The 26,757-nt window shown below is 36.4% G+C and overlaps 1 protein-coding gene across 1 annotated transcript in view; it reads left to right on the top strand.

Annotated features, from left to right (window-relative positions):
- Positions 1-2,196: 2,196 nt before the first annotated feature.
- Positions 2,197-26,757, top strand: part of LOC113234013 — a 32,065-nt gene continuing 7,504 nt past the window's right edge. Inside the window, exon 1 of the mRNA XM_026469241.1 lies at positions 2,197-2,280. The gene's annotated coding sequence lies outside the window, so the exon portion shown is untranslated. The remainder of the gene's footprint in view (positions 2,281-26,757) is intronic.

Genomic DNA, 26,757 nt, shown 5'->3' with positions numbered 1-26,757 from the left:
ACTAAAAACAAAGTAATCTATCTAACTTTACGACTGTCAGAACAGATCTTAAAGGATTTAAATGTGTGTGCGCAGTTTCCCACGCACAAAGAGACAATGATGACATCAGATCGAATTAATTCAAGTAAAGCCTTTCTTGTAACGTTAATTTCCGTGTTGACCTGTGAATTTAACTGACCCATTCGGCCTACGTTGAGAAACGGCTTTGTGGAGCCGCTATAGTGCTGTATTGCGACTATGCTTACTTAATTTACCTCGTCAAGAAGTTTAACTGAAATCTTTATCGTTCGTCCAGACACATGCTGCCACCTTACATATTTCGGCCTCTAAGCAATAATATGAGCACAAAGGGTGCTGGTGAAATTACAGGCACATAGGACTTGTCAACTTACGTCTCAGGGTGACGGGCGCAGTGGCAATGCTCCTCAGATCTTGGCAGCTTAAAGCTCTCAGGGGCACTGCAACTGCTATGAACAGGCCTGTCGTTTACTCGTGTCGTTTGTCGTGCACTTATCAACTATTTTCGTTTGTAGAATCTTTAAACGTCTGTCATTGTACAGATGTCGCGTTATTACACCAAGGGTGCGGATTGATTGTGATTATGTTCCTCATTACAACGTAAAAAAATTATTAAGTGACTGAATATAACATTCGCTGTCTTTTTGCGATCAAAGATGTTTGTTTAACCTATCACGTGTCATAGAGTCACACGGTGGTCCTGACGCGCAGCAGTGCTTTCGTCCACCATTATATATATAATGGTTGTATATATATAAATAAATTACCAAAACCATTAGGGACACCACGATATGATAAACTGACCGTTTGATTTAGCACAAAACTATGTAGATAGATCGATAAGATTGTTGCCCAAATACGGACACGTAGTAGAAACAATGCGGGCGGCATTACGCGACTGGCGAGCGACAAGAACACAACACAACAGGCCGTGTTTTCAGTAATAGAGGTTAACAGGATCCATCGATGGACGTCAGTACCGCAAGTTTTATAGCCTTTGTTTGGTCGCTGAGAACTACTTAAAAGGAGAAAGTTATTACTGTGCGTTAACTGTCTAATTTCAAAGCCAGTCTGAAGCAACTCTGAGAAATTCTAAAATCAATTTCTGTTTTAGAATTCAGTCCACACTCCACTGTACCACATTTAGTAACAGTAGAGCTCCTTTTGAAAGAGTTAGTCAAGGGAAGTACTGAGACCTTACCTATTTCTGCCGCCAAGCAGTATTGTCAGCATTACTGTGCTCCGGTTTTGAAGGGTGCTGGTGACGTTGCTGTCACTTGTCAAATGGCAAAGCTATTCCAAAAACTGACTTCCATACCTCTTCGGAACGTGAAAATACCGGTGAGAGCATGTTGATTAGATATTTCGTATTAAACACTTTTTTAATTATTTTCACTTAATTAATATTTACACAATTTTTGTTTTTTAATATGGAATGTTCACATCTAATAAGGTACATTCTTCTCAAATCATTGTTAATTGTATTTTTGGAATTGTATCCAGTTCGGGAACCGAATAAAAAAGCTTGAAAAGCTTGGAAAATATATCATCCATCAATACCGACATTGTATTTACAATTATTTTAACGTATTTTTATCATCATTATTGTAATGTTGTGTGTATTCGAATAAATAATAATATTAAACCTTTACTTTAAAATACCAATATCATAATACTGTCACCGTACCTATATACCAACATTCTGTCAATAACATTTTCAACTGGAGAATCCTGAAACGCCATATGATTTTTAAATACCAACTTTCAAATTTATGAAATTTCTATTTTCAAAATTTACGTAAACAACACTGTCATCCTAAACATAGATCCATGAGCGATGTAGATCGATTCCATAAACAGTGACAGCATGGACAATATTACCAGCGTTTTCCGCCGACCTCTGCCCCGAAATGACGGCGGTCGACAGGTTAACAAAGCATCTTTCGCAATCTAATATCAAAGACTGACATTTGCTAAAATACCCTCTTTTAACGCTGACTATTGCCTGTTCAGTACGGCGCCTTGAGTTCTTGGCAGGTAAAAAACAAGTAATGTATTTGTAAGAGTGAGGTAGTAATTTAGATAGAAAATAGCGGTTTTATAGAAGAATCTGTGGGCAGATTTAGCGTCATCTGTCGCGCTCCGCTCGAGGGCAGTGCTGAGAAAGCCGTGTCCTTTACCCCCCCGCGCGTCTCGCCCCTGCGCCTGCGCACTTGACGGATAGCTCGCATTATTACGTCGCTACGATCATCGGGTAATGAGGTGAGCATAGTGTACTTAAAATGTAGAAGTTTCTGAGGAATAAATGGAAAAAAAATCATCACACCTGTTTAGATGATTTTCTTCAGGTCAGTCCTCAAACTTCGAACTTTGGAAAGCATTACAAATTAAGTTTTTAGGTTTTCGCTATTGTTACACATAGCAAATGAAACTATTTTTCCGGATTTAAATCGTGAGAGGTGTTACAGATAAGATCGGAAGAGTCCTCAGGCGTGCGTCTATCAAGACCTATTTCAAGCCCCTGAGGAAGATTTCTCAGTTCCTAAGACCCGTGAAATGTATGTACATCCCCTTACAGGATGCAGGAGTTTATAAGCTTGACTGTGAGTGCGGTCTCTATTATATTGGACAAACAAAGCGAAGTATTTGTACCCGCGTCAAAGAACATATAGCTAATGTCAAACACCGTCGCGTAAACAAGTCTGCAGTCTGCGAGCATGTCATGGATAAACCTACGCATTCAATGAAGTTTGACAAACCCCAGGTCCTTGCAAAAGAAGTCCGTTATCTACCCAGATGCTGCGAGAGGCCATTGAAATTAAAAAACATCCTAATTTCAACAGGGAAGATGGTTCTCCGTACCACCAGTTTGGGATCCAGTATTTCCTCTAATGAAAAATCCCAAACAAACATAAGACTGCAGTACTAATTATTAATTACTAATTATTTTATATTAATAATAAATTTAACATAATAAAAATTCATTCAATAAAATAATTTGTAAAACTTAATGTAGCGTAAATTGGAATGTTTTCTTTGTAAAATTAAAAATAAGGTGTTTAATTAATAACTATTGTAACTATAGTGAAAAAATAAGGTGGTTTGCATCAATATTAGACATAACTGGTTGAAGACTGTACCACCTCAGTCAACCGTGACCATGGGACCTGTAAAGGGCCCGAAACGTCGGTTTGTTTGAAAAAACAAATATACGCGATTTAAATCCGGAAAAATAGTTTCATTTCCTACATTACAAATTATTTAATAATAATAATAATTTTTATTCATAAACACATAATATTTGATCTACATATAGTATTTAATCAATCAAACTATTAATTCAAGTCTCACCATACTTATCGCATCTAAGCCGATATCGCTGACCGACAGGGGTTGACGAAAATAATCTATAAGCAGTAATCAAACATCTTCGGCTGCTTTCAACCGTCGTCGGCGTCGTCAGAACCACACGGATACGATTGAGCGATACGGGAAAGATACGAGCCATTCATGTCTTCACACGTTTAGCAATGCGATTGGAAATTAGACCTGCGGAGAAAGCCGATTCTTTCCGGCCGGTGTCTTTCAAACCGATATGAAACGCAAATACCACGAAGAGTGTGCGATGGAATTGCATAATATGATTCCGCCTTCCCCTTTCCATCATTGGGGGACTTGACATGGGCTGGTATTCCACCCCTATGTCGTGGATATTCCCCGGATTTGCACGAAGCGTTCGCACTTTCCATCAGGTGAGGTGGAGGTCAAATGCGTACGTATTTTTTATAAAAAAAAAAGACAAAAACCAGGCTAATGCGATTCCCCGTGGTAACTTTGGTGCCTCTCTTAACAGATGATGCAAGCAATAAGTCTGTCTCTTTTGACGCTGACACTTTTTTACAGGGTCTTAATAAAGAATTTCAGGCAATATCGATTGCATTTCAAATGAACTGCGTTTTGTCGAAGATTGGTGCGATTTTTAAGCCGATTAGTCAATCGGCTTAAAAATCGTTGTTTCTCTGATTGTCTGTCATCACATTTTTATCGTGACGTTTTATTTACCATCGGACGACTTTCTTTCTAGCTCTTCCCATTGTCTTGACAGTCAAAAAGGTCGTGAACGACAGTTCATCGAGTTGATGTATATGTGATCAACGTCATTTAAATATACAAACCACGACACTTGACACAACACTGCATACAACATAATGGGAACGCTCCCTTGACGTCTCCTACGCAGTACAGACAATTGTACAAAACTGGGTATCGACTCAGATAATTGTGAACCATTTATTTATGTTACAAAAATAAAGTAAGGCAAAGTAAAATTTAACTAGATTAAGAAATAAACCAAAAAAATTATGGTAACAGCTGACAAAGCAAAGTTCTATGTAAAAGTGTGGCTGTGTGTTTAATAAAAAATCTCTTAAAAAAGCAATCATATTTACAATTTTAAAACTTAAACGTTTATAATTTTAAAACTGACCTACAAATAAAGAGTCTCTATGACCATAACTGCTCTTCGAAAAATTCTGTCGCATAGCGTCTATCGGAAAAACGTCGCAGGCGCAGACCAGCCGCTTATCGTCCGCCAAATAGTTCGTTGTTTATTAAAACGACGCTCCCCACTCGTCCGTAATTCACTCTAATATGCATATTATGTGATGTTATACAACAAAATGAACCATTACACTTCGCATCTTTATTAAATTATATAAATGACTCCAATTTTTTTTTCTTGTTAGTGATATTTATTTTCTTGATGATTTAATATTTAAGCAGGTTATTTGTCATAGATGCCTAATTATAACTTGAAGGTTTTAAAATCGCATATTTTATTTACATATAACCGATGATTCAAAAACAATAATAGTCCCTTTTGCGAATTTGATAGTAAAATAATGAATATTAATTTAAACGCAGTACGAACTCTTGACAACGTACAAGTGACCCTTCAATATACTAGCCACAGAAAGGTGGCCCAGGCGGTCACTTTTTAAGCGTCTTCAAATAAGGAGGAGGGTTTTTTTGTGTATGTTATGCGATAACTTTGGCATTTATGAACAGATGACGATAATTTTTTTTTTTTTTAAAGAAGGTGCTTCAGTATTGGTCCTATATAAATTTGAAGAAAATATTCGACCTCTAAGGGTGGTCAACTAGGGTTTTCAATAAAACTTAGCAAATAGATGTAATTCCAGGAACTTTTGGGGTCGGTTTTTTTACAAAAGGTTATAATTATTTTTTATGTTAGACTGCTGCGTCACTTGTCACCGAGATATGTCAGTTATTATTAAAAAAAAATTAATTCCAGTGGTCCGTTAACTCACGTCAAGCCACAGCAGCATAGGTCACAGGTGTGGTCACTTAGGAGTTATGATAATGTCGGCTGTAAACATCTCCGGGCCAGGCCAAGCTGTGTATACTTTCAATTATTACTGCCTTGTCTATACTTATGTATGTATGTGGCTTAGGATACGGTAACAAGTTTTATAATATTATTCCAGTAAACATATAACATTGGCTTTTACAGCAGTTGCTAAAACGTCTGACAGGTGTCGGCTAATGTTATTCTACTTTTTGGAATAGTATATCACTGGAGTAGGATATCCTGAAGAAGCTCCTGATTATCTGGGAGTTTTCGAAACAACTGCGGGTTCAATTTCTAATCCGTTAGACACCAAAACCGGTTAAAGACGCTCAAGAATGGTGTTGTACCTAAAAACTTATAAAGCAATGTGTGTCAAAATGTGAAAATGAAGAATAAAATATGTTAGGAAATGAAAATACTTTTCCGGATTTAAATCACTATATTTGTTTTTTCAAACAAGCCAACGTTTCGGGCTCTTTACATGATGTCCCATGGTCATTGGTAAATGGTGGCTCAGATGGTTAGAGCAATGCTATGGTGCAGCATGGACGTGGGTTCAAGTCCCACCGGATCGACGAAAAAAAATTTTTCTGTATGTTCGATCTATGTATTGAATCATAACAAAACTAGTGGTGTTATTTCATAAAAGAAAATTTCAATAAATACACTCACTTGTTTGTTTTTAATTCAAATCGATTCAGGTTCTCGTTAGGATCATTTCATTGTGTCTGACGATTGGCAAAACTAAACTAAAGACGGTTTCTTATCACTAGCTCAGGATCCATTATTCAATAACATCATAATAATAACGTGGTCTGTGCTATAAATACCTGAGCAAAGAAATTCATTCCGGTTAGTGGTACTGGAATAAGTTTAGAAGACTTCTTTCTCAAAATTGGCCCCACCGGGAATCGAACCCGGGACCTATCCGTACAGCACCCACAATGCAAACCGTTGGGTCATTGAGGTCATCAGTGGAAATATTGGATATAGAGAAACTAATTTCCCGGTTGAAATTAGGGTTTTTTTTTTATATTCAATGGCGTCGGGTAACATCCTCGGTAGAAAACAATAGCAACGTTAGTAGCAGTAGAGCTCAAATCTAAGAAATCGAAATAATAATTATAAAAAGTAAAGTGACTTCTTTTAAAACTCTTGCACCACAAAGGAGCAAACATAGCCGACTGCCATTCTGAGAACCTACATCATAAACGACAAACAATCGCGTTTTCGGCAAACGACAATCGGCCATCATTGCCGATATAATGGCGCATAATTGTCATCGGTCGCTCGATCAAAATTTATGGGCATATTTCGGTCACGACCTTAAGTAATCGGCCAGGATCGTCCCCGAGCGAAGGAATGGACGTGATTTACTACCTTTGAAGTACTATCAAGGAATTTTATTGCGTACCTCCTTTAAATACAATTGCATTATCTGTATAGCACATTTTGGCCGATCTAGGTAAATTACTATTTGTTTTTTTCTCGACGTCTTGTTTATATGACCTCTGTGGTTTACTGATTTGTACACCGGTTTTCATGGTTTCGCCATCTCTGAGGATACGATTCCCAGCCGTGTCAAATTGTAAAGTGTAGAAAACTAACTTAACTGGTACCGTCGATGTTTCCGATTTCCATGCTTTAGTTAGTTACTTACTTTCGTATTAGAGAAACGTATGTTATGTTACCTAATATTAATTTCTCTTTTTTTGTCATAGTAAAAAACTTGATGCTAATGACAATAATACAAGTTGTGATGAATACGTCAATTAATGAGTAACAGTATGACGTCTTTATAGTTGATGCCGTCCACAAAGGTTATTTGTAGTTTTATTAAAGCGATCATTTGAACGAATCTCAAACCGCTTCATAACTGGGTACATGGTCTACAACAAAATATACACAATCATTGTATTTTACAAAATGAAAGGTATATTATTAATTTCCTCTACAGTACCTCATGGTTCCGATTCCCTTGTTTGTACACGTATTGATATAAACTAGGCTAATGCTAAAGAGATATAAAGGACCCTTCAATTAGTGCCCTATTAGGGCTCGAGAACTAACAGTCCCTTTTTGTCCAAGTACTTCGATTTAATATACATTTATTTCATTTAGATCATTTACAGTAAACAAGTACCTACGACCACACACAGTGTAATATTTTTTTTTAGATTAATTTACTTTAGGTTGACAGTATTTTTTAATCACTTTCTTGCCATCTTCAAATGATATCAATATTTATTTACATTATGTTGCATTTGAAACATTTTTGGAGAAATATTTACTCTGAAAAAATAATCTTATCTACGATCGGTCTAACGTTTTAAATACAGATGGTCGAGAACCGAACCCTGTGTAACTCCGCTCAAAAAGCCTATCTCATCGTTACATAAAATAAAGGTGATCAAGGACCGTACCCTGTGGCGCTCCGCTCAGGAGCCTATCTCATCGTAATATTATATAAAAGTGGCCAAGAACAATACCTTGTGGCACTCGGCTCAGAAAACCTATCTCATCGTAACATTGTATTAATGGCCAAGGACTGTACCCTGTGGTACTCGGCTCAGGAAGGCTATCTCAACGTAACATTATATAAAAGAGGCCAAGGACCGTACCCTGTGGCACTCCGCTCAGGAAGCCATTGATATCTTCAAAATTGTTGATAGATTAAAGAAAGTAAATAGTTACTTTCTGTAATAAAATTAAAACACTGTTATCACCAACATTCTGTCATCTAAACTAAGCTGCTTCATAGTGACCTCATCAATTCCTATTAAAAAATCGACTAATCATAGAACACCGCCTGATTCGTCACGCGCTCTTCAACTGCACTCCAATTAAACCTCTTATGTGGTATTATTATAACTCATAATTATATTCATCGTCATAATAAACCGTTTTGCACCGTCGTGGATTAGGAACACCACGTTTTAATTAAAATTTAATATCCTATTAGTAAATCTTTTAAACCTTTAAATTATATGCTGGGCTAGGTTACCTATCAGTTATCCGAAATGACATTTTCCAGAAATAACGTTATATCTTGAAAGTAATTTTGAGAGGAAAATGTTTTTTCTTTTAAACCTAACTTAACATAACCTAACCGAACCTAAACTTTGCGATAAACATACAACATATCCTGAAATAACAACGGTTTCGTTATAATTCTGTTTTCGATGTAATGAAAACTCGAACAAACGTTAGTTCGGAAAAAAATTCGAGTATGTGATAGGTTGCCGCTGGACTGCTATTTTACATACCTTTGATGTTTGTACGAATTAGAAGGAGTACCTTTTTTAAAATTACAGACATGTAATCTCACTGGGCAATCCAGAGACCAATCTACTTCTGACAAAGCTCTTTCGCCTCCTCCATCGACATCAGTTTCTTCATATATGTTAATCCTAATATATATACTCGCCTTTTTTAATGACATCTCCAATCTGATCGAGTTTCTCTTTTCTTAAATATACAAAATTGGTTAAACATCAACATATCATCGACATTAATTTTGTTTTTTAATTTATCGTCATTTACCGTAGTGAGATTGGTACAATAATAGACGGGTCGGTGGTTGGTAAATGACCGATTATATTGTAGTCGTAATATATATATACCGACTTGATACGTGCGTTTTTATACTCTTATAATCTTAATCTAATATCTAACATATTAAACTATCTTATCTTCTACATGGATTTGGGCAGAACACCTTGATAGTGTGAAAACATCCATGGGTACGCAACCAAAACAAATTAATTATTAATGATACAGCTTAGCGGCCTAGTGGGAAGAGTCTGCTTGCGAAGCCTGTGGTCGAGGTTCACATCCCGGTGAATTGGTTTTCTTTAGTTTTATTTAGAAATTTGTTTAAGCACCTATGTGGCTTAACCATTCGTTTTTGGTTCAAAAATGCGTTTATTTTTTAATTTTATATTATATATTTAAGCTCTTTTAGTCTGTTATTTAAGTGTAATATTTGGTACACATTGTCTATACGAGTAGCATAGTTTAAACTTTGATTGTATTAGTTCATATTGTAGTGGCTGTTTGTAGCAAAATAAATAAAAAAAAAGCACCATATTGTCACGTTAGTGACTGTCACACGTCACACCATACTATTACTTTGATAAATATTTTTGAAAAATATTTTGAAATCGGCTGGCGTATAAATTTAAAACTTTGTCCTATAAAATTCGAAACACGCCGTCACCCTATTATCGCGCCTTCATAAAGCCGTGATCTAATAAACGGCGGTGTTATTAGCCTAATGTCTTCATTGCGGACGCTTTGATTGATGGTAGATTATATCGTATACCTACACTTGTCGATCACGTCTCATTTATTTGTACCGTTGCTGGAGAACGCAAGGTTCACGATTACAACTATAATGGAATAGAAGAGGACGGAAACATTTTTATTCGTTTTAGTCATTTTTTCATTGAAAACATCTTACAATAGGATAATACGTAAGTTAGTAGTAAATTTGTTGAAACCCACTAAACTACCTCAACTCGATTTAATTTTTTTGCTGTACTGAATTCGTTCTATTGCGACAGTCGAGTGTCAGGGACACTGGAGTTATTTCGAAATTATTTTTTTTACAAACAAAGTTAAAACCATATGAAAAATGTATATCGTATACTATACGTGCTCTATTTAGTTCAGTTGATATACAAAAATAATTGGTATATATGAAGTACCTATTGAATACAGCGGTTTTCTTGTAAAATTCCCAGGTTAGTTTGTGTTGTTTTTCTAACGTGAAAATTTTTAGGACTCGTGTTTTCACACGGCATAGTAATCAGTGTACATCCTTAATTTTACTATATATTTTTTCCAAAGTGATTTATTCAACACTTTCACTTTTATGCGGAATCAACAAAAGCAATTAATAAAAATGTTGTTAAGAAATTTCAAGGAGCGTGGCAAAGGGTTGCTTTGACATTAAAGGAATACGCGTAGTTTTTAGTTTAGTTTAGGCACGTTTAAAATAAATAAGTTGAAACCAGAGGTATCATACACAAGAATACAAGATATTTTTATTTATTCACTGAAAAATGTAGTTAACAATACAGGTATTGTAATATATTTATTATACCGCACATTATACCGAAAGCTGGCATGCAAACATTTTACACATTTCTTATTTTACTTTCGATGTTTGAGTTAATTAATATAACTGCAGCCGTAGCTTCGAAAAAACTACAAAAACTTTGATGAGTAATTTAATTAAAAATAAATAAAATTTCAAAGTTCATTGCTAAAGATAGTTGGCAATCGTTCAAAGTATATTATTAGTGTTAATTTAATATAATATCACAAAGCAATGACAATTAGAATTTAATGTGAAAATAGGACGACAAAAATATAACACATTAGTTAAATTTTACATTCTATATTGTTAATTAAAAAATCATCAACACGCACAAAATAAACTCGATAAATAACACTAAACATCAAAATCAAAATCTATAGAATAGACTTCAAAATATCCATACATTCTTTATTTAAATACTTAAGTCATTCCGTTTTACGAAACAATCAACGCCATCTATTGGCATTGTGACGAACCAAAGCTCCGTTTAACTACTTTTTTAGTTATACTTATCGAAACAAAGCGATTGCTGCCTGATAAAAAATATTTTAAAAATAATAAACATTAAAGACTTCAACATAAATAACGCCGAAGACTGATACATTATTCACGCCGCAGCAATTTGATATTACACTCATCTATATAAGAAATGCAGATTGACGTGCCCTCACCGGCCCACCGACTAATAACGACTAATAATGACTATCATTACCCTTATTAGCAGCTTAGCTCGTGCTGTAACGTACACGCCCACCGATATCATAAAACACCTTTCCCTCCAACACCACCGAATTCACACGGTCCATTTTTCGTTGTTTTTTTTTTGTTTGTAAGAGATCTGGTAATCGATAATTACGTTTGTTAATAGTGTAATAAAATATCTTGTATTAAGTAATTTGGTATACTTGTTTTATGCAGACCCAGAGCATAATAAGCTTATGTAAAACTGCTATGGCGTAAGTATTCTTAAGCGTATTTGTTTCCAGCAAATAATTTACTTTTTACGCAATACATTATGTTTTTAGACACTTATGGGTTCCGCATCATAATTTAATATTATATTTTTTTTTTTAATTTCAAGCGACGGGACGAACACGGCGTGCGCCTGGTGGTAAGCGACACGCCTGTCTAACAGATAACAGTTGCAGTAAGTCAAAGCTTTACATCGCAAAGATCTGAGGGGCACTGCCACTACGCCCATCACCCTGAGACATAAGTTGACAAGTCCCATGTGCCTGTAATTTCACAATATTATAATGAATGTCGAAATAAACAGACACAAAGTTATGCCTAGCCTATACACTAGTTTCCCCTATTTTCATTTGTCAACTTATGCCTCAGGGTGACGGGCGTAGTGCCAGTGCCGCCCGGGTCTTTCCATAGCGATTGAAGTCGCTATGGACAGGCTTGTTACTTACCACCCACCGCACGACTTCTTTATCCCGCAACTGGTATTATATAAAAACAAGTAATCTTGAATATGTAAACTGTATTTACCGTGTATGGTATACAAATAAATATATCACCAGCTCTCGTACTATCTTACCCAGCTTTCAAAAGCGACCATTCTCATCCAATAGTCGTACCTTTGTTACTGTGCATATATGATAGACAGAGCGATCGCGGGGTTGTCAAAGTCAAATAAAAATATCAATTTTTTACACTTGATAACGTAATTTTTGAAGCTACTGCTCGTTCACTGCGCTGATTTCCCTGAGAAGAACATGCTAGAAACTCCAGGGATTGCTCTTTAGAAATAAACTTAAATGCTATGGAATACACTGAATCATAATTGTGTAGAATCTAGACTCGTGTTGTCTTTCCACACATCCTTGTCTAATACATACTCTTCAATTTTGTAATCTTATTATAAAAACGTATACAGAGTTCTCCATAAAAGAATGGAATGGGAGTTTGGACTTAGTTTTAAGGTTAATATTATGCATATCTTCTTTCTTAAAGAAATTAGTAATATTATTACGGGCATTCAAAAACGTTGTGATCCCGACCCATTGTTTCTTACTAAGTAATTGATAGCGATTTCATTAATATAATATTTTTCTTTTATAATTGTATTAAAGCATAAATCATTATTAAATTAAAATACCACAGTGTCCCAAGACAAAAGTTTTTGACCAGTGTGTTGCCAGACCTCATAAGGCTCAAGGGCACCCAAAGAGCAATGGAGAGCGAATCAATAATGTGGATATCCGCAAAGTAGTCAGAGCAACTGACATAGCCCAAAGAATTATAAAACTTAAGTGACAGTGGGCGGGGTACATTGCTCGCAGAACAGATAGCAGTTCTCCGAAAGACGCAGCGTGGGCAAACCACCCACAAGGTGGACCGATGCCCTGGTGGAGGTTGTGGGTATCCACTGGATGCAGCACAAGAGCAGTCGTTTGTGGCAGTTTTTGGGGAGGTCTATGCCCAGTAGTGGACGTCTTTTGGTTGAAATTATGATGATGATGATTAAATTATTATAAGTCCCAAATTGATGCTGACATTACAGGCACCTCCTACAAACAATCAAACCCAGGACCTACTCACCCAGCGTCCGCAGTGCAAATCATTGGGCCACTGAAGATGTCAATACAAACTGTAAGTTACAAACTTGACAGTAATGATTATATCTTTTTTATATAAAAAAACCGACTTCAAAAATTTGTGGAATTATGCCTATTTGCCAACAGGCGCATTGAGACCCTCCACCCGTTTTTAAATCGGTTAAAAAGTTAAATAACCTAGTTTATAAAGAAACTTCAAAATTGTAAGGTTATTAGTATTAAAATGGATGACACTCGATGAATATACATACGTGATAATGGGCCCTATACTCAGCCTTGACGTACACTTAAGATTTACTCTATATAATCATTAACAGCAGTTCTAATTTGAACAGCGATAATTTCTCAATAAACACAATGAAAAAGGCTGGAGTAATCAAATCGATTATCAAATCAAACGAATCGGTTGCGTTACCATTCACCATAAAGGCCGACGATTAAATATTTACTCGGTTTTATTAGGATCGGGACTATTACAAATAATCGATATCAGAATCAATTCGTCACCGTGGAAATGATCAAATTGCTTGGCAATAAAAATTTCTAAATCGGCGTGAAGTACATTTGACAAACGACCGAGAGATTATTTACACTTTGAATCGATAATTAGTTCGAATAAATTGGTAATCTCTACGGATTGGCGCGGTCCTTAACAGACTATACACACTACCTGATTTGATCTGACTACAACAGTAAACCGAGTTAGGTAGGTCAAGCTAAGAGCCTAGACTGAGATAAGTACTGTTTTAAAATCAAAGTCTAAATACACACAGCACATTTAGGGTACCTACACTAATTAAATCACTAAAAATAATGTAGTGTTTTTTCAGCGATCTGGGTAATTTGCTTTTTTAATTCAGGTCTAATTTGAAAATAAAAAATCGACAGTCGTTTATTTTAATCTCCTACAAATACAGATTGGTCGAATGGTTACAGGTTTTAGGGTCTACTGAAAATCAGCGTCGCAGTTACTCGGCTGTGACATTACCTGAGTAGATCTTTTTACATACGCGACAGCTACACACATGACATTTATTAATTGTAAAAATTATGAATTGACTATTTCATGATTTGCTTCGTTGTTTTTAATTTTTTGTTTTACTTTTGCTTTGTCTTTTTTATTCTTTCTTTCTATGTACTTTTGTGTTGTGGCATTATAATTTTTTTTGTATAAAAAATAAGTACCTACGCACTTGACCTCTATCTCACCTGATGGAAAGTGATGATGAGGTCGACGATGCAGCATGCACACCTAATTAATGCCTATTCACTCGCCTTGAAAAGGTCCAAGTTATAGCGTTCGGGGAATAAGTCCGCAGGTGGGGAATTCCACTCTCTAGCCGCTCGCCATATGAATGTAGAAGCGATACGAAAAGCGAAATCCTGAGAATATCTAGAACATAGGGGTGAAATTACAGCCCACGTGGTAGTCCCCGATGATGCATCCCCTCCGTGATATATCCCTTATATATTATAATAAACGTTTCTTATTCTATTCTAATTTTGTGTTCTTGTAAACATCGTAAACTTTAGGTCACAACAAAGTTTTATGATGGGTGCACGAAAGGGCGTGCCATTCTTTCCTGTACGTCTGGGCACTCTGGGCAACAGTCAGCACATACCTTACACCATTGGCAAATACTTTCACCATTTTTTTTTATAATATCAACTGACGAGACGAACAAGTAGTGTGCCTGGTGACAAGCGACACGCCTGTCCATAACAGAAACAGATCGCAAAGATCTGAGAGGCACTGCCACTGCGGCTGTCATTCTGAGACATAAGTTGACAAGTCTCATTATAGTGCATGCCATCGATACGATAAACAGGCCAAGTTTTATCATTCGAATTACCATTGAAAGTCTTTGAAATTTCCGTGTCGTACCAACCATCATCTGACACGGTCCGAGCGTTAATGGAATCCTCTATCGATCTATCATGTTCCCGTAACCTAGTCGTGAGCGATACGCATCGATTCAACAATCAATACTTGCCGTCACGCGACTCCCGCCCGCAGATCGCAGATCGCACGCGATCGCGAAAATGCAACTAAATCCAGCTCGGGTCACATTCACACACTTTCTAGGTAAAATAAATCGATATTATCTTCGGGTGCGCGGGATATAGACGTAGATAATAATCCTCAGTATTTCTATTTCGTAACATAATTCCTGTTTCTAAGTCAACGTCAAATAATATTTGTTTCATACGAGAAGTCAACCAGTTATGTCTAATATTAATGCAAACTACCCCATTATGAACTATAGTTACAAAAATTATTATATACCTCATTTTTAATTTACCAAAGAACATTCCAATTGCATTCCAACGCTACATACGATGTGCATATTTTATTAGAACAACATGATTTTTTTTTAAATTAGAAATAAAATAAAACTTGGTTAGTATAATTCATAACAGGAAATACTAGCAATTAAGTGAGATTGTGTGCAAAATGAAGGCCACGTATTTCTTCCACTGTTTGTAATGAAATGTGTATACAAAAAAAGGAGGATGTTACACAATAACTCCGGCTCATTTGTGAACCGATTTTGATGATTCTTTTTTTGTTGGAAAGAGGGTACCTCATTAGTGGTACCATTTAAATATTCTTTACTGAGATTATGTATGAACTTATTCAGATGCCGCGTCTGCACTGTAGTTCACAACCAATCATTTTCACAGTTAATTTCAAATTAAGAGACCGACTACCAATAGTTACTAGTTAACTTTTGGCGCTTTCTAATAGGTTCTGGGTTTTGACACAAAGTGTAATTAAATTTAACAAAAAAAATTTGGGAAACTAGTAGCTATATAGTTACCGATATGCAACACAAACTGACAACCTGTTTGTCGTTTCTCAACGACATATAGTTTTATTGCTATATTAAAGAAACTAATTATGTGACTCAGTTGTAAGTTTGGATATTTGTAGTCTGTGTCAAAAGTATCGCATACGCAGGATAAATCTTTACAACTTTAATCTGCGCTTTATCTCTGATATAAACGGTACTTAACAGCCGTAATGGCAAGGATGCATTGAGGTACATAAATAGTAATTAAAACTTTTGCATTATACTCCATCAAATGATATCTTGATAGTTTAAAAGCTTATTAATTTTTACATAACATTTAGTCGTAAAAACATTTAATCGGAAAGGTAAAGGTTATAAATAAAAATGGTCACATTAATAAATCGTACGGAAAAAAAAACAATTAAAAACATCACACATTTAAATTAAGAACATGCACAGCGTGCGCTTCGAAAATTTCGAATTCCATAGACTCAAGATGGCGTCATCTCCTTTTTTAGGCAAAGGATTCCTGTCATTATGCCCATTTATTATCTTCACGGGGCGCTTGAGTTGTTATTTTGTTGACTGATCGGTCAAATAATTTGAATTCCATTGATTTTTATTGCTTATCTGTTTGATGAAAATGTAAACGAATCGTAACAGAATTTATTGAAATGGAACTATTAATGGGGACACAAAGTCATTGTTATTAAATGTGATTAATATAAACCAAAACTAAGTACATTGTCCTTTTGAGCACGATTAAAAGTAACTTACAGTTTTATTTGCATATTTCTATACAAAATTTCACCCTTTATATTGTGACAAAAATAATTCACTGTGGTCAAACTTAAAAGGTAGGTACCTTCAATCGTCCATTAATATTATAAAGGACCATATCTCGTGCTAGAAGGTTTATAGAAGAACAGTAAACGAAAACCTAAATCAATCCAAAACTTCAGCGCTAACCATGCAATAATACATAAAACAAAAATAACCAATATACTTTATATCCCTAATCAATTCAAACGTCGAACAAATCCGTTGATCAACATGACATTTAAAATCCATATTGGTCCAACCAAGCGCGACAGTCCCTGCGCCCGCGCATAACTTACGGATATCTGGTGATCTGTGAAACTCAAGCGGGCCCGCGCCCGCGGGGCGAATTATAGTTATTGCCACCAAACTAATGTAATTATTTTAACCTGCCGCACAGGGGTCGAGTGGAGTAGTTAAGCTGTATTATAGTTATGTTATTTTGAAGTGAACATACACTATTTACACCACACCTAGGACACATAGTCACAGAAAAGGATTAACTTACTGATAAAAACGTAAATTGTATTGTTTAGTCGCTCACGCGATACATGCAGCCGTAGACGCATACCACACCTAGAGGTGCCGGTGATGATTTTATACCGATTTATCGGATATCGAAGTTATAACAGGTAAAAGAACTAATATTAATTGCTATTTCGGTAACTACTCTAGCAAACCATAAAGTTTTTAATGCCTGGGTCTGTCATTTAAAAAAAAATAAACAACTTCAAAAATACGTATCGTCAATCGTGTGTGTTATTGTTTGGGCTGGTGATTTCATTGTGTTTATTTATTGAAATCATACTTTAAGGACTAATTTCATGGTAAACGTTAGAACCACTCAAACGGAATATTATCATATTTATCCAAGTACACCAAAAATTTCATTAGTGCTTTTTACGTGCAGGATTTGCGGTGTGTTACTGCATTTTATGTGAGATGTTTTTGTTGGTAGTACGGAGGGTATTTATTTAGCAATGCAGAATAATAATTTTTATTTATAAAAACTTGTATTTAAACTGAATGCTTTTCTGATTTGCGAAACCAAATAGCCGCCATTTTGCAGTAGGAGGAGCGCATCGCGTGAGCGGATAATGGAATAGAGAATGCACATAAGGGAACATGCTATTCATCCTCCAGTTCTTTAATCCTTACCATAAACCATTACAATATCTGTTACGCGAGGCTAAAGGGTATAGAAATAATTTCAATGAAATATCTACTACTAACATCAACTCCATGCATTCACCGTTACCCTACAACAGAGCATCCCCGTCAAGTGGGACAACATCACGTAATTTATGCTACCGAAGAACGCGTCCCGCCGCGACCCGCCTGCGGTTGAACCCCGAAGCATTGCGGCCGTAGGACACTTCATAGCCCGATTTATGGGAATCTAACGTTGCTCAAGTGATGTGCAGTACTTTGAACTTGTACGTATCCGATATCCGAAAACTAACGCAGATGAAGTCCTTTAGAAGACATTGTCACTCTTCAATGTTCTATCTTTTTATTTAGACCTATGATGTTGTTAGTGTTCACGTCTCGGTTCAGGGCTCTAACATTGAATTTCTGATACGACGTATTAACTTTTCCCTTCGTCTTCTTCTTCAACTTCGTCTCGATCGTCCTCTACCTCTTTCCCCTTCTATAATTGACGACCTCCGTGGTCAAGTAGTTTGCTCACCGGTTGTTATGGTGCTATCTCTGAGATCCCGAGTTTGATTCCCGGCCGGATCATTATAGAAACTAAATTTTCTATATTGTCTCAGATGTCGTTGGTAACGTCGTTGTTTCCAAATTCCGTAGAGCAACGTTTGTGATGTTGTCTAATATTTAATATACATACATATATATTATTCATTTACATTTAAATCCATAATTTCATTGATTTTGTAAAGAGCTTTTCTTCTGCACCACATCTGAAATGTTGCCAATAACTCTTTTTCTCTCCATGTCATCGTCCAAGTTGTCTCACTACCATACAATGATATACTCCAAATGTACAATGTTCTGCATCAAACAATACAAAATGTCACATAGCAAATACCCCTGTGTGTTTTAGTGTGACGACAATAAGGTCAATGGATAACGGAATTCGTAACAAGTGCCACACTCTGTTACGCTCATTATTTATAGGTTACATAATATTTTTTGTACTTATTTAGTCGTATTATTTATAAGTATTATAATAAAACATGTTGCGCTTTCTATTTATTAAAATAATGTGTTTTGTATTGTAATCATAGTGTGTTATAAATTTTACGAAATAAACATTTTTCAACTTGCTGGTTCATATTAACGTTTTCCCTCATCGTTAAGGCTTGCGTCAATCAGCCTAATTTGCTAAATATATTGGCTAAAGCTCAGTATTACATAAATGAAGCGACATATACCAAAACTCAAGTTTCGTCTTCGTATCCGTAAGGCGGTCACATCACTAGACATTATTGTTTTAGAAACTCAATTTTATTATTTATTAATTGAGTAAAAATCTTTGTCGACTCGAAATGTCCTTTAAGATACAGATAATTCAATAAAATATTTGGTTTTAACGGGAATAGAAGCCATATGTTGGGAGGATCGGGTTCGTACGGGGTTATTTTAAAGATTACTTTGTTCTGATTAATGTTCATTGAACTAAAAAACTGGGGGACGTTGTCGCTGGAATTATAAATATGATTGTTTTTGGGAAAGCAATGTTTCGATAAATGGCATCTTTGTTAATGGAAATCCTTATTTGAATACGGTATTAGTATTTCGGAAAAGTAAATTTAAGAAGCTATTATTATTTTATAGGAAACACGTGCGTCATATATTTATTAGTAGCTGTAGAGCTTCTGAAAGAATTCGTCCAAGGAAGTATTGCCCACCTTACCTTACCTATTTCTCCCGCCAAACAGTAATGTGAGCAATGTTGTGTTCCGGTTTTGAAGTCAAAGTCAAAGTCAAAGTCAAAGATTATTTATTCCATAGGTAAAATAAATTTACACTTGAAAACGTCACATTTAAGCTACTGCTCGTTCACTACGCTGACCTCCCTGAGAAGAACGAGCAAGAAACTCTAGGGATTGCTCTTTTCAAATAAACTTAAATGCTATGGAATACACTTTGAATCAAATTTGTGTGGATTCTGGAGCCATGTCGTCTTTCCATACATCTTTATCTAACACGTAGTCTTCAATTTTGTAATATGATTTTTCGATCAAAATATTTTTAATGTAGTTTTTAAACTTAGGAAATGATAAACTTAATATATGCTCCGGAATCTTATTGTAAAAACGTATACAGTTCCCCATAAAAGAGTTGTTTACCTTGGTTAAACGAAATCGTGGTACCATGAGTTTGGACTTAGCTCTAAGGTTAATATTATGGATATCTTCTTTCTTATTGAAATTATGTATATTTTTACGGGCATATAAAATATTTGACTAAATGTACTGTGATGCCACAGTCATGATACCAGTCTCCTTAAATTTTTCTCTGAGAGATACCCGAGAGCCTAGACGGTACACAGAACGAATCGCTCGTTTTTGCAATACAAATATGGTTTGAATATCTGCCGCTTTACCCCACATGAGAATCCCGTAGGACATTATACTATGGAAGTAACTAAAGTAAACTAGTCTAGCAGTACTAACATCGGTAAGCTCACGTATTCTGTGGACTGCGTATGCAGCGGAGCTTAATCTGCGAAGGGTAAGGGTGCTGGTGCAATTATAGGCAAATGGGACTTGTCAACTTACGTCTCGTCTAATTACAGGCACTGCAACTGGGAGAGACGTGTCGCTTACCACCAGGCGCACGACTTAGGGCGCGTTCCCATTATGTCGTAACGTTTTATTTATAGTTGGAAGAATGTTGCATCTAGCCTGTTCCCATATCACGACTATCTATCGTGACTCGGTCGTGGCCGTATAATTTATCGTTGAACGACAGTCGTGTCTAGCTGTTACTGTTGTCAGAATCCTTTGAAGCTACGAATATCAATCGTCATATCTTTATGGTGACGTTTTATTAATCATCAGACGACTGTCGTTCTAGCTCTTCCCATTATCACGACATTCTGTCGTCGTAACGTCAAAAATGTCGTGAACGACATTTAATCGTCGCGACACTTTAAACTGCACGACTATCTGTCGTCACGATATGTTTCAGGCACTTATTCATCCCTTTACTTGATATAATAAAAAAGAGTAATTTGTTTATCCACGGAATAAAGATTTTATATTTTAGGACTACGTTCTTCTTGGTAATGGCTAATTGTAAATGCTAGAATAGACAAAAATCAAAAGTGTCTACCGTTCAATAATTTTGAAATTGATTTTTAATAAAACCCACTTTCTCTCTCTACCAGTCCCACTAAATATATATAACAATGAGAAGAGTAAACATTTACTACAAATAATATTAAGACCATTGCATCTAAACCATTGCATATAACGTATATGTAATTGAGCTGTTGATCTGTGAGCATGCTTTCAACATTTGACAACGTTATTGTGGTTAGTAGGAGATATCCAAAAGCTATGCTTGCATACAACCCTATTTTGTGTTCTTTAGACTGTATAATACCATGATCACGTAAATCTGTTATGAAATTACGCACTTTGTATTTAGAGAAATATAAAAGGACAATATGACCACAGTATTAGGTGAAATACAAGGAACCCCAAAATGTTTTGACATCCCATTCTGTAAGATATTAAAAAGATACAAAAGTGTCTAGGGTTCAACGTATTTTTTGTTAAATATTTCATTGTCCTACTAAAATAAAGAAAAAATATCTGTAGCAGCCACAGACGTGCCAGAATGTCTAACCCTCTTCCGACATTCAGACACGTCTTAGTGCAAGCAAAAGTAACAACCATGCCTAGTGAATCAGCATAAGACACACGTACCAAATTAGTATAAATAAGTAGCTCAAACAAAATATAAGGGTAGTCTTTAACCAACACACGACTCGTCTATCATCTCCCAAACTACCATGGCGAAGTGGTGATCACCTGCGCCATGGTACATATCTGTATAAATTAAGTAAACTGTTTATTTATTTAATTTTGTTGCAGCGCTCTTCGTGGACGTGACATAATACCAAGTTGATAAGAAAAATTACTATATTTTCCGTAACTGGTCACACGTTCTTCTAACAATGTAGTACAATCACTATATGCATTGACTCACAATTATATGGACGTCGGGTCCGCGCTAAAAAGTGTCCCAACTTATAGGGCGTTAAAATCGTATACAGAGCGTCATTCACGCTTTAGTCTTCGTTTGTTCGACTGACAGCGAAGCAAGCAAAATTAGACAGTACTGCGATGACATTACAACTTAAATTCAATTAAATTCGTTTTAGCTTTTTCATATTCCTTTACATGTCACTACGTCTAAATAGGTTGATTTGGGACATTTTTTTCGTGGTTTTTGTATTAGACCCGTCGTCCATTTATTTGTAAGTCAATGCATTTATGTAAGTAATTTAATCGTCTAGCCTTTCGGACTCTTGCACACCACTCGACTGAGCAATGGCCGATTCCGTCACCCCGTCCCTCCACTCAACCCTACTTTTTAGTAGCAGGGATGTGGCGGAAACGGTAGGAGATTGGCTGATGAGAAATATAAGTAAAAATGAATTGTCCTTACATTCAAATACTTAAAATTATAAGTGTGAATAATTATTTTAACGATATCATGTCATGATACCAGTCTCCTTAAACTTTTCTCTGAGATAAACCCGAGAGCCTTGACGGTACACAGAACGAATCGCTCTTTTTTGCAATACAAATATGGTTTGAATATCTGCCGATTTACCCCACATGAGAATCCCGTAGGACATTATACTATGGAAGTAACTAAACTAGTCTAGCAGTACTAACATCGGTAAGCTCACGTATTCTGCGGACTGCGTATGCAGCGGAGCTTAATCTATACAATACAATACCATCTAGTGGTCACATACGATACTATTTATTATGTGCTAGGAATCAGTTATTACATTAATTTACTATGTATGAATATACATTTCATCAATTTACAATAAAACTATTCTACAATTTTATTTTTATATGCCATCGGTGTTAATAAAAAATATAATAAAAACCCTGAATTTTCAGCAATTGGCAAGAACATGCTTGATCCTTGACACTTTTGATGTGTTTATTTACCCAGCTTATTAGATCGAGTGGTACCAATGTTGTTCATTTATATTTGTTAATGGTATTTTCATGAACCAATTCATTTACAATATTGTATTAACTACTTTATCTTTAACAGTATCATTAATCGTATTTCTTACTTCGTTAATGGTCATTCCGTCAAATGTTATAGAAAGAAGCGCGCAACAAAATGATAGGCCAAAGTTTACAGATAAAAACCAACTCATTTTTTGTAGAGAAAAAACCAAGAAAAAGATTACCAAATACAATAATAACATTATTTTTAATAATGCAGTTCATGTACGGTTTTAATTTTGGATTTATCGACGTACTGAACAAAAAAATACGTAATTTATGCAAAATTATTTCTTTACTCATTTGTTTAAGTATTGCTGTAATATTACTCTTGTCCACACCGGTATTCGTAACAGAATTGGACATCAGCACATTTTGGAGTTCCTTGTATTTCATCCAGTACTGTGGTCATATTGTCCTTTTATATTTCTCTAAATACAAAGTGCGTAATTTCATAACAGACTTACGTAGCATTGATCGTGGTATTATACAGTCTAAAGAACACAAAATAGGGTTGTATGCAAGCATAGCTTTTGGATGTCTCCTGATAATGACAATAACGTTATCAAATGTTGAAAGCATGCTCATGAATCAACAGCTCAATTACATATATGTTATATCCGCAACTGGTTTAGAAGCAATGGTCTTAATACTATTGGTAGTAAATTTGTACTCATATTACGCTGTAATATATTTAGTGGAATTGGTAGAGAGAGAGAAAGTGGGTTTTATTAAAAAGCAATTCCTTCGTGTTTCTGAATGTTGCGAAAAGTTTCGAGGACACTACGGGAACTTGGTAAGTATTTATATTACAATTGTTTCTTTCTGCAATAAAAAAATACTATACACTATCTATAAACAGTTATTTGTTATCCAAGGCTTGCATAGTTGTTGTTTGACGCAAGTACCTGTATTTAAACCTGAGCAAGCGAAAGACCTTGAACCACGTCCACATGCGAAGCGAGCAAGAAGACCTGCTTGGAAACGGCCTGCAATTAACGACCTATCGCTATTACTTCCATACTCTGTAAGTTTCTGGAAAAAGCTCTGAATAGCAAGCTGCTATCATATCTTGAAACAAACGACCTACTCAGTAATCGTCAATATGACTTTCGCCGGAGTCTATCAGTTGGGGATATTCTCGTTTATATTACGTTTTGCTGGGGCGAAGCCATCAAGAAACACGGCGAGGCTCTGGCCGTGTCACTAGATATCTCGAAGGCCTTTGACAGGGTTTGGCACGCAAGTCTGCTGAGCAAGCTTCCCGCTTACTGCATCCCTGCTGACTTTTGTAGCTGGATATCAGATTTCCTTGATGAACGATCATTCAGAGTGGTCATTGAAGACTGCTCATCTGATTTGATGGCTATCGATGCTGGAGTTGTTCAGGGCTCGATTCTCTCTGCAACTCTTTTCCTGCTATACATCAATGACCTGCTAGTCCTAGGTATTATTGTGTATGCAGATGATAGCACTGTTACGGAGAGATATCTGTCCAGCGCAAAAGACAGCAGGGTAGTTATCCGTTCGTTGAAAGAGGCCATGGTGGAGCGGACGAACTTGACCTTAAGTCTTATCTCTCAGTGGAGAGATGACAATCTGGTCGAGGTCAACGCCACCAAAACACAGGCCTGTCTGTTTTCTGCTAAAATTAGTCAATTTGATTTGACTCCCACTTTTCGGGGTGAATCTGTCTCTCTTACCGACGGCCTAGGTCTCCTTAGCATGATGTTGAGCGCAACCCTTAACTTTGGAGCTTAATTATATTGAATATAAGGCACAAATTGCAGCCAAAAAACTGGGTTTCCTTAACAAGGTAAAGCCTCGACGCCTGGACAGCTCTTAACTTTATACAAAGCACAAGTCCGATCTTGCATGGAGTCACCCGTGGGATGGCTCAGCTGAGGTCTACACGACAACAAATAGGCCTTTCGTAAGATAAACCAAGATTTTCCACTCAATATGGAAAAGGAATTGAAATAATTAATAAGAAAATAATAAAGTTATATCTATTGTTCCAGGTTTTTATGGAGTTATTCGCCCAATTGCCGAAATATCTGATATTAATTTGCAACATCGTTTCCAACATTAAAGAAAATGTAAGTAGCATCATTTCTAGTAATCGGGAGATTATCTGGAGCTACGTTGAAAACCAACTCGAAGACCAACATTTATTAATGTCTCTTTATCACCATCATCACTAATGAAAAGTGTGTGTGTGTGTGTGTGCGTGTGTGTGTGTGTGTGTGTGTGTGTGTGTGTGTGTCACTCTCTCTCTCTGTGTATGTGTGTGTGAGTGTGTGTGTGTTTGTGTTTGTGTAATTTACAATAAAGTATTGCCCTGGGGTAAATTATGTTTTTAGGAAAGCAAGTTTTACTTGATCCGATTGGCATATGCAATTTACGTCACTTTCCAAATGTGCGCCCCGGCCGTCATCGTCGAAGCCGTCAACAAACAGATGGAAAGCCTCAGGTTTAAGTTGTACACGCGTTTGATGGAAGAAAAAGGTAAGCAATCATTTCTCTACTGTATTATATAAATAATATAGGTTTGATAGGTTGTCAATAACGACATTTTGCTGGAAAAACTTGGGAAAAAAGGCTTTTCTCCGCGCCTACTTCGTCTACTCGCAGATTATCTTCGCGATGGTCTACAATATGTCAGGCTGGGTTTGTATAAATCTAGTCCATATCATACGCGTTTCGGCATAAGTCAAGGTTCTCTCCTATTTTTGCTCATGGTGAACGACCTCTCTAGTGTTCTCAGCCATGCACGATGTTTGCTCTATGCTAATGACCTGAAGCTCGTCCTGGAGATCAAATCAATGGAGGATTGCATAGCTCTTCAGCGCGACGTCGATGCGGTACACTAATGGAGTTTAGACAACGCTATGGGATTTAATACTGATAAGTGTCATGTGTTGACTTTAGCTCGGGTAAGGCATCTGATAACTTATGCCTACAATATAGGTGGAGATAGCGTAACTCAATTGACCACCATAAAAGATTTGGGTGTAGTTTTCGATCGGAAGTTAACTTTTCATGACCACATCAAAGCTCTTGCCAAGGAGTATTTTCAGCGGTTGGGGTTCATCCTTAGAAACTCTAAGGATTTTGAAAGTGCCTCCGTGATCGAACTTCTTTTCAATGCATTAGTGCGCAGTAAATTAGAGAGCTCCATGTGTGTGTGGTACCCACATGAAAGCACATACCTATAGTATTATGTTAGAAAAAGTACAGAAAGCTTTTCTTAGATACTTATACAAACGTGCCAATGGCTGCTATCCCTACATGTATCCTACTGCGTTTCTGCTGGGTTGCCTACGATATAATTCGCTGGAGGTTAGCCGAATGAAACACCAACTTGTGGTTATGTGCAAAATTCTGCGCGGTAATATAGATTCCCCAGATATGCATTATGAGCTGTGTCGACTCTTTGCCCCCGTCAACTACCACCGCATTAGAAGACACCAGTTGATTGCCACCCCGTGGTGCCGAACCGTAGCGCGCGTTAAATCACCCATACCGCGCTCCCTGTGCGCGCTCAACTCTCTCCTTGCCACCAACCCAGAATGCGATTTGTTTGCGGATGGATGGTCACTGTTATTGTTAGGATGCCTACGCTATTGTGAAAGCGGTGCTTGAATGGTACTTAATCTTGTGTTTATTAAGTTGTTATGTCAGTAATGTATCTTTAATTATTGTAATTGGTGTGTCCGTTATAATTAAAGTAAAAATAAAATAAATAAATAAAAAATAAATAAATTTTACAGGTTATAGAATCCGGTAGGGTAGGCACCATCTTTTTTTTTTTTGTTTGACGGGGGGGAAATCTTTATGGATACCC

Source organism: Hyposmocoma kahamanoa, unplaced genomic scaffold (genome assembly GCF_003589595.1).
Source record: "Hyposmocoma kahamanoa isolate Upper Pololo Valley unplaced genomic scaffold, ASM358959v1 81, whole genome shotgun sequence".
NCBI lineage: Eukaryota > Metazoa > Arthropoda > Insecta > Lepidoptera > Cosmopterigidae > Hyposmocoma > Hyposmocoma kahamanoa.
The sequence above is the reverse complement of the archived record's forward strand: the minus strand, read 5'-3'. Positions and strand labels throughout refer to the sequence as shown.